Source organism: Phascolarctos cinereus, unplaced genomic scaffold (assembly GCF_003287225.1).
Source record: "Phascolarctos cinereus isolate Bilbo 61053 unplaced genomic scaffold, phaCin_HiC Scaffold_2;HRSCAF=192, whole genome shotgun sequence".
Lineage (NCBI taxonomy): Eukaryota > Metazoa > Chordata > Mammalia > Diprotodontia > Phascolarctidae > Phascolarctos > Phascolarctos cinereus.
Window position 1 is genome coordinate 38,981,910 of NW_027555625.1, and position 7,848 is coordinate 38,989,757.

Sequence of the window (7,848 nt, forward strand, 5' to 3'; positions counted from 1 at the left end):
TGAATGGACTCCCATTAGATGTGGAATTGGGTACTTTTACCTTGGTGACTGGGCTTTAGAGATCTGGGCTGCCTCTCCATGATCATGTTGCTTGAAGCTCAGGGTAGACTCATAAAAGGAGCCACTCCTTCCCTGGTCTATACAATTTTGCACCAGTTTAGCTAGTGATTGGTCGTGAGTGTGTGTGTGTGAGAGAGAGAGAAAGAGCACCTCCCCTTTCCCTTTTTTGAATTTTCTCTTCCTATGATTTCCAAACCAGAGTGCAGCAAGAGCAAAAGGATGGTAAACATTTGTCTTTCAACTGCCCCATGAGCAAAAAATGGTAACTGGGTGAGGGACTCATGATTGTCCAGGAAAGCTTGAGAAGAAGTCTTGGAACTCGTGTTATGGCTACTATATTTGACATCTTTCTTATGTAAGTACAAGTTAGAGAGCAATGATTCTGAGAATAGCCATTTCCAGCATTGAGGGTTACCTCATAATTCTCCATTCTAGAGTTTCCAAGAGATCAAGAATTCTTGAATTAGAAAATCAGGCACCAGCCTCCCTGAGGGATATTTCCTCAAAAACTTCTTAGAGGAGGCACCTCCACAAAAAATTGTCTTCATCAGCCTCCCTTACAAAGAGATGTTGGAGGTGTTGGGAAAACAGGTGCACTAATGCAGTGTTGGTGAAACTATGAATTAGTTTAATCAATCATTTTGGAAAATAATTTGGAATTATACTTTAAAAAGTTAATAAACTGTTTAAAATCTTTGACCTAGCAATATCATTAAGAGGTATAGATTCCAAAGAAGGCCAAAGAGAGAAGGTAAGATCTAATATATACAACAAAATATTCACTGTAGTATGTTTTAAATAATAAACAACTGAAAGGAAGGTGAATGTTTATTAATTGGAGAATGTCTAAATAAATTGTGGTAAATGAATGTAATGGAAAATTGTTATACCACAAGAAATTATAAATAAGAGGAATTCAGAGAAATTTAGAAAGACTTACATGAATTAAAACAAAAGGAAATAAACAATACCAGGAGAAAATTTACATAATGACCCAACAATGTAAGGGAATAAAGGCTGAAAGACATCAGAATGACTTTTAGTGTTGTATAGTTGTATTAGTTCTTTTTATAATTTGAATATCAGACCCTTATATGATATTTGGGTCCTATCATTAGAATTTCAGCAACTAATTTCTCCTTTTTTTCTCCCCTAAGGCAATTTCCTCACAAGACCACACATTCTGAATGTACAATGGTACGCTCTCCTTTCCTTTTATATATTTTCCTCTTTGAATAAGGAATGCCCTTCCAGAGCCAAATACCAGTCATGAAATATATCCTATCAAATCTCAGTGATACCTGTGCAGTCAAATTTATTATGTAATGTTAGAAGCTCTAATTCAACATCTATATTAGGAGGAGCTATTCTTATAGCTCCTCGTTGGGCACATGAGTCATAGGTAATCAGCCTGGAATGACAGGCTGGAGATACATTTTGAAAGGTTTTAAATGCTAAAAATGAATTTGTATCTTATCCTAAAAAAAATGGGAAATCACTGAATCTTCTGAGTAGAGGAATGGGATTGTAATACCTACACTTTAGGAGTTTCAAGTGTGTGGAAGATGAACTGGACAGTGGAAGAGACTGGATGCAGAGGCTCCAACTGGGAGGCTATTGAAATAGTCCTAGTGGTAGGCAATGAAGGCTTTGACTAAAGTAGTAGTTGTGTGAGTTGGGAGGTGACAGATGAGAAAGATATTATGGAGGCAGAATTGACAAGATTTGGCAACTGATAATGGGTGGAGGGAGTGAGAGTAAAGAGCCAAAAGTGACTCCTAATACAGTTGTAGACTTGGGTTGATGAATGGTGATGCCCTCTACAGAAGTAATGAAATTAGGAGGAAGAGTATGTTTAGAGAGAGAGATGAATTCTGTTTTGGACATGAGTTTAAGAAGCCTATGCAACATGCAGGTAGAGATATCAAGCAGGAAGCTGGATATATGATTGGGAGAGTTTAGAGACAGAGGAGGAGAGTGACTAGGACATAGCCTTTGGGCATGAGGGCAGGACGTGGAAGATAAGGATTTGTCCAACCATTAAGGAAAGAATGTATGTTTTCTCCTGAATCTTTCTTTTTCACTGGCCCCAAAGGATCTCTGGTCCCATTTGGATGAATAAATCTTAATACCTTTAGTGAACAGGAACAGAAAAACAAACAGACCCAAGTTCATACAATAAAAGTGTAAAGGAGTCATAAAGGGAATGTAGCAGCAAGCTAGGTCTCAGGGACTGGCCTTGCCCCATGATGAATTGTCAGAATCCATTAGCACTTCCTCGGGGATGGGTTTCACTGACTGGAGTTGCCCCTTGAATAATGGGTTGGCTTTGATTCCTGAGAGGATGGAAATTTGCTGAGAGAATGAACATTTTTATAAGGACCTATAAAAATGAGTCAATAGACCTACTCAGGCCTTTTTGGCTTCTGCCACCAAGGTCTCTGGTACCTTGCCTACCTATCCTCAAATTCTGAGAGTTCTCCAGGAGGCGGATGGTGGGGTAAAACTTCCCACCTCTCCAAGGTCAGGAATAGCTGCCTTGGGAGCTACATATAATAGCTATGTGGACCAAGAGAAGATTTCATGGAAAATTATTCTAAATCACAGCATTCTTCTTAGAAGGGGAACCTGGGTGTCCCAAGTGACGGATTTTCATGAACTAGGTCTGATCTTGGGGATAACAGTAAAAGATTATTGCTCCCATCCAGAGTTTTACTCTGTGAAATCTCTGAATATGGCTTGTGTCTAGGTTTCCATAAATGTAGGCAAAAGGGTTTTTTTTTTAAACCATGATTATGAGTTTATTAGAATGTTTGATGTCACTCTGTATCAATCTAAAGAGCCAGGCAGATTCTTGACATGAGTCATTTGAGTGGACTATAAACACATCATCCCCTGGGGAAGTCCTTATGACTCAGGCTTCTGGTGGTGTCACTTCCAAAGGCTGATTATTTCTTCAGACAGCATTCTACACCAACAACCTTCATTATAAATTCCTAGCTCGATGTTGTTTTGTCTTGTTACTGGGATGTGGAAGCTGAGGAAGTACTGACTGTACCCTAATCAAAAATCCTATTATCCTTGATTCTAAATGAAACTTACACCAGCCTGATTTTCATCTCACAGTCTTTCCTGTGATTCCAAGAGCCGGAAGACACAGAAGTGCAGTGAACTTTTCCATTTTGCTTTAAAAGAAAGGGTAGATTTCATAGCCTTCCACCACAGCCCTCAGGTTGGCATTACACTACAGGGTGAACAGCACCTAATGTTTTTGGCAAAAGGGTTTTAAAGCAGTGATGGTAACAAATGATATTGGTACAAGACAGCTCTTATTTCAATCAACAAGTATTTATTAGATACTTATTATGTGCCAAGCACAGTGCTAAGCCCTGGGGATACAAAGGTAAAAACACAGTATTTGTTTTCAAGGAACTCACCTTCTAATGGGGGAAAGAACATGCAAATGACAATATAAATCCAAGATATATACCTTGTAGATGAAAGGTAACCTTAGTGGGAAGGCACTAGCAATGGAAAGGACTGGGAAAGGTCTCTATAAAATACAGAACATGCAGTGGATTCACAGGAGCCCATAAACAACTATAAAAAAAATAAGGTAACAAAGATGTACTAAAATATTATTTAAAAACATTTATTTACTTTTATAATAATTTATTGTCTTTCCTCACTACTGCCCATTAAACAATTTTGAAAACAAAAAATAAAACCTTTATAGTAAATGTGTATATTGTTCAGTTGTGTCTGACCCTTGGTGATCCCTTTTGGGGTTTTTCTTGGCAAAGATAATGGAGTGGTTTGCCATTTCCTCCTCTGCCTCATTTTACAGATGAGGAAATTGAGGCAAACAGGATTGAGCAACCTGCCCAGGGTCATACCTAGTATGAGTCTGAGGCCGGATGTGAACTCGGGAAGATGAGTCTTCCTGACTGCAGGCCCAGTGCTCTAGCCACTCTACCACCTCGCTGCCCGGCAAATATGCACAGTTTTAACAAAACTAATTCCTGCACTCTGTCCAAAAATGTATGTATCCTACGTTTTAAGTCTATCACTGTTCTGGCAGGAGGTGGGCAGCTTCCTTCAGTCCTACTGGACTCATGGTTTATCATCACAAAAAGAGTTCTAGCATCTTTCAAAGCTATTTTTCTCCCAGTTCTGCTCATCTAACTCTGCATCATCATTACCTTATTCTTAACAGCACTATTTGTAATAGCAAAAATCTCGGAAATAATAATAGGCTCAAAAAATAGGGAACAAGTAAATAAACTGCTATGTGAATGTAATGGAATATTAGTACACTGTAGGGAAAGACAAACATGGAGAATTCATAGAAACAAGGGAAAATGTATCAAGTGATACAGAATGAAGAAAAAAACTTGTAGGATGACAATAAGGTTAATGAAGACAACTCAAACAGGTAACAAAACAAGTCGCATAATGGAGACAATGTTGGCTGCAAGGTATTTAAACCATATAATCTTCCTTTCTGTTATCAAGTAGTGAGCTACAAGCATGAGACATTCCATGTACTGTCAAGAACTGGTGACATAATGGATGCAGGCCTAGCCTTTGAATTTCAGTCCTGCCTCTGGCAGGTGCTAGCTTTATGTAGGTAAATCACTTAGCCCTTCGACATACTAGGCAACTCTCAGGTGAAATCTTCATTGATGCACAGATGTAGAGCTAGAAGTAACCTTAGATCTCAAGTAAAAGCCACTCATTTCTGGGGCCGCTTACACTTTTCAGCAGTACATGCAAAAAGTGATGTCTCATTGTAACCAGAAGGTCTTCCCATAATGTAACATTACTGAAAGTACTGGCTAGAAACCACTCATCTAAAGTTTTCATTTGACATGTGTCAGTTATGCAGAAACTCTGCCAAGCATGTCGGGTACACTGCATTTCAGCAGAGAATACTAACCCTAACAAGACAGAATCACTCATATGAAGAATTATGAAGTACAGTCTTCTATTTCCTTAAATTCTGTTTTGTTATATATAACATATGATTTAGTAATACAATGGTTTAAAATAAAAATGGTATCTACTTTAAATCCTGTGCAGTTAACACACTGTTTTCAATAAGTACTCCCTAATCATTTACAACAATAGGAATAGCAATTCTACCTCAATAAGGCATTACATTGAAAAAAATCAGTAGCAAAATAATGCAGTGTATTTTTGTCATTTCTCTTTGACAGTGGGTCAGTGCTTGAGTTTTAATGCAGTGCAACACAATAAATTATAATGAAATAAATGTGGTTTGAGCAGAACCAGGAGAACAATTCATGCTACAACAACATAAAAAAAAAACAAGTGATTTTTAAAAGTTTAAGAACAATGAAATGATCAAACGTGATAACCAGCGGCCTGCTGATTTAGAATGCTGCCAACCTCCTCACGAGAAGTGAAGGACTAAGTTATTCAGAGTGAGACACAAATTTTTGGGTTTGGCCAAGGTGAGGATTTGTGTTTCTTGACTGTGTATTTGTTGCAAGGTTCATTTTCTCCAGTGGGGTGGGGAGAGGTGGGAGACAAAGAAGATATTTGTTTGTTGAAAAAAAATCAACTTTCTAAAAAATGAAATAAATGTGGTATATCATAGCATACATATCCTTTGGTTTTTTTTTCTTTAAAAATTAAACTGAGGGGCAGCTAGGTGGCACAGTGGATAGAGCACCAGCCCTGGAGTCAGGAGGACCTGAGTTCAAATCTGGTCTTGGACCAGAGACTTGACACTTACTAGCTGTGTGACCCTGGGCAAGTCACTTAACCCCAATTGTCTCACCAAAAAAAAAAAAAAAAATTAAAACTGTCCATCCCATTTTCCCTCTTTCCACTAAGCAAATAAAAATAATTTTTAAAGCCCTCAGTACACAACTGCATAGTCCAGGAAAACAATTCCCATGTTGACCATATCCAAAAATGTATGTCTTTTTCCACCTTTTAAGTTCATCACCTCTCTTTCAAGACATGAATCACTTGTTTCATCTATTTCTTTTGGACTCTTGGTTATCATTGCATTGCTGACAGTTCTAAAGTCTTCCAAAGTTGTTTTTCTCTGTAATGTTATCATTGTGTAAATCAGGGATGGGGGATCTGTGGTCTCAAGGCCATATGTAGTCCTCTAGGTTCTCAAGTGCAACCTTTTGACTGAATCCAAATTTCACAGAACAAATCCCCTTAATGAAAGGATTTGTTCTGTAAAACTTGGACTCAGTCAAAGGGCCACACCCAAGGACCTAGAAGGCCACATGTGGCTTCTAGGCCTCAGGTTCCCCACCCCTAGTGTAAACTGTTCTGGTTCTGCTCATTTTATTCTGTATCAGTTCATAGAAGTCTTCCCAGGTTCTTCTGAAACTGTCCTTTTCCTCATTTCTTATGGCACAATTATTCTATAACATTCACACACCAGTTTGTTTAGCCATTCACCAGTAGGAGAATACTCCTTTGGTCCCACTTTTTGGCTACTATGAAAAGAGCTGCTAGAAATATTTTTATATGTACAGAACCTTTTCCTCCTTGATCTTTTTGGGGTATAGGCCTAGAAGCTTATTTATTAGATGCCATTTTTGTTTTTAAACCATTGTATTGCTAAATAGTTGGGAGCATGCACATTTTAGCAACTTTTTAGGCATAAATCAAAATCCCTTTCCAGAATGGCTGGACCAATTCGTACCTCCACCAATGGTACACAGTACATTCCCCACACATGTGCTACGTCTACACATGTGCTATGCTCCAGCCAAATTTGATTAAAATCTCTGCTAAAAATACTCATGTGGCCTTGTCCTTATGACTTTGTTAAAATTACTCCATTACTATAATGGCCTTCCCATTGCCATCTGTACCCAAATATCCTACCTGTCCTATTAGAGGCAAGTAGGTGATGCAGTGGATACAATGCTAGTCCTAGAGTAAGGAAGATCTGCCTTAGACCCTTACCAGCTGTATGACCCCAAGTGTATCACTTAACCTCTGTCTGCCTCAGTTTCCTCACTGTAAAATAAGGATATCATTTAACTCCCAGTGTTGCTGTGAGGATGAATTATATTGTATGTGTATGTGTGTATGTATATATACATACACACACACACACACACACACACACATATATATATACACACACATATATGTATATATATTTATTCCGATAGTAGGTGCTTAATGTTTTCTCCCTTCAAACTTCTATTCTTTATGGCCCAGCACAAATGCAAACTCCTCTTTGGATTCCTTCCCTGATCTCCCTACCAAACAACGATCCTTCTCCACTTGGACAACAATCAATGAATGAATCAGCAAGCATTTATTAGGCTCTTGCTATGTGCCAAACACTGTGCTGAGTCCTAGGGATACAAAGAAAATACAAAAACAATCTTTGCCTTCAAAGAGCATACATTCTGATGAAGAATACATGTACATACAAGGGTGGCCACAAGATAAACAGGGAGTATACAGAAGGTAATTTTGGGGAGAAAGGCACCAGAAGCTGAGTTCTTCAGAAGGCTGCATCTGAGCCCAGGCTTACAAGGAATCCAAGAAGCCAGGAGGGAGAATGTTCCAGGTACCAGGAGGATGGTCAGTGCAAAGGCAGAAAGAGGAGGTGGAAGTTGTGTCTGAGGAACAGTAATCAGGTCAGGATGGATCAACCACAGAGCGCAATAGGAAAGGTAGAATACAGCCAGATTGAGAACAAAACACAAACCACTACAGTAGATGTGCATCTGACATTCATTAATCATAGATTTAGAGTTGAGAGAGAATGCACCT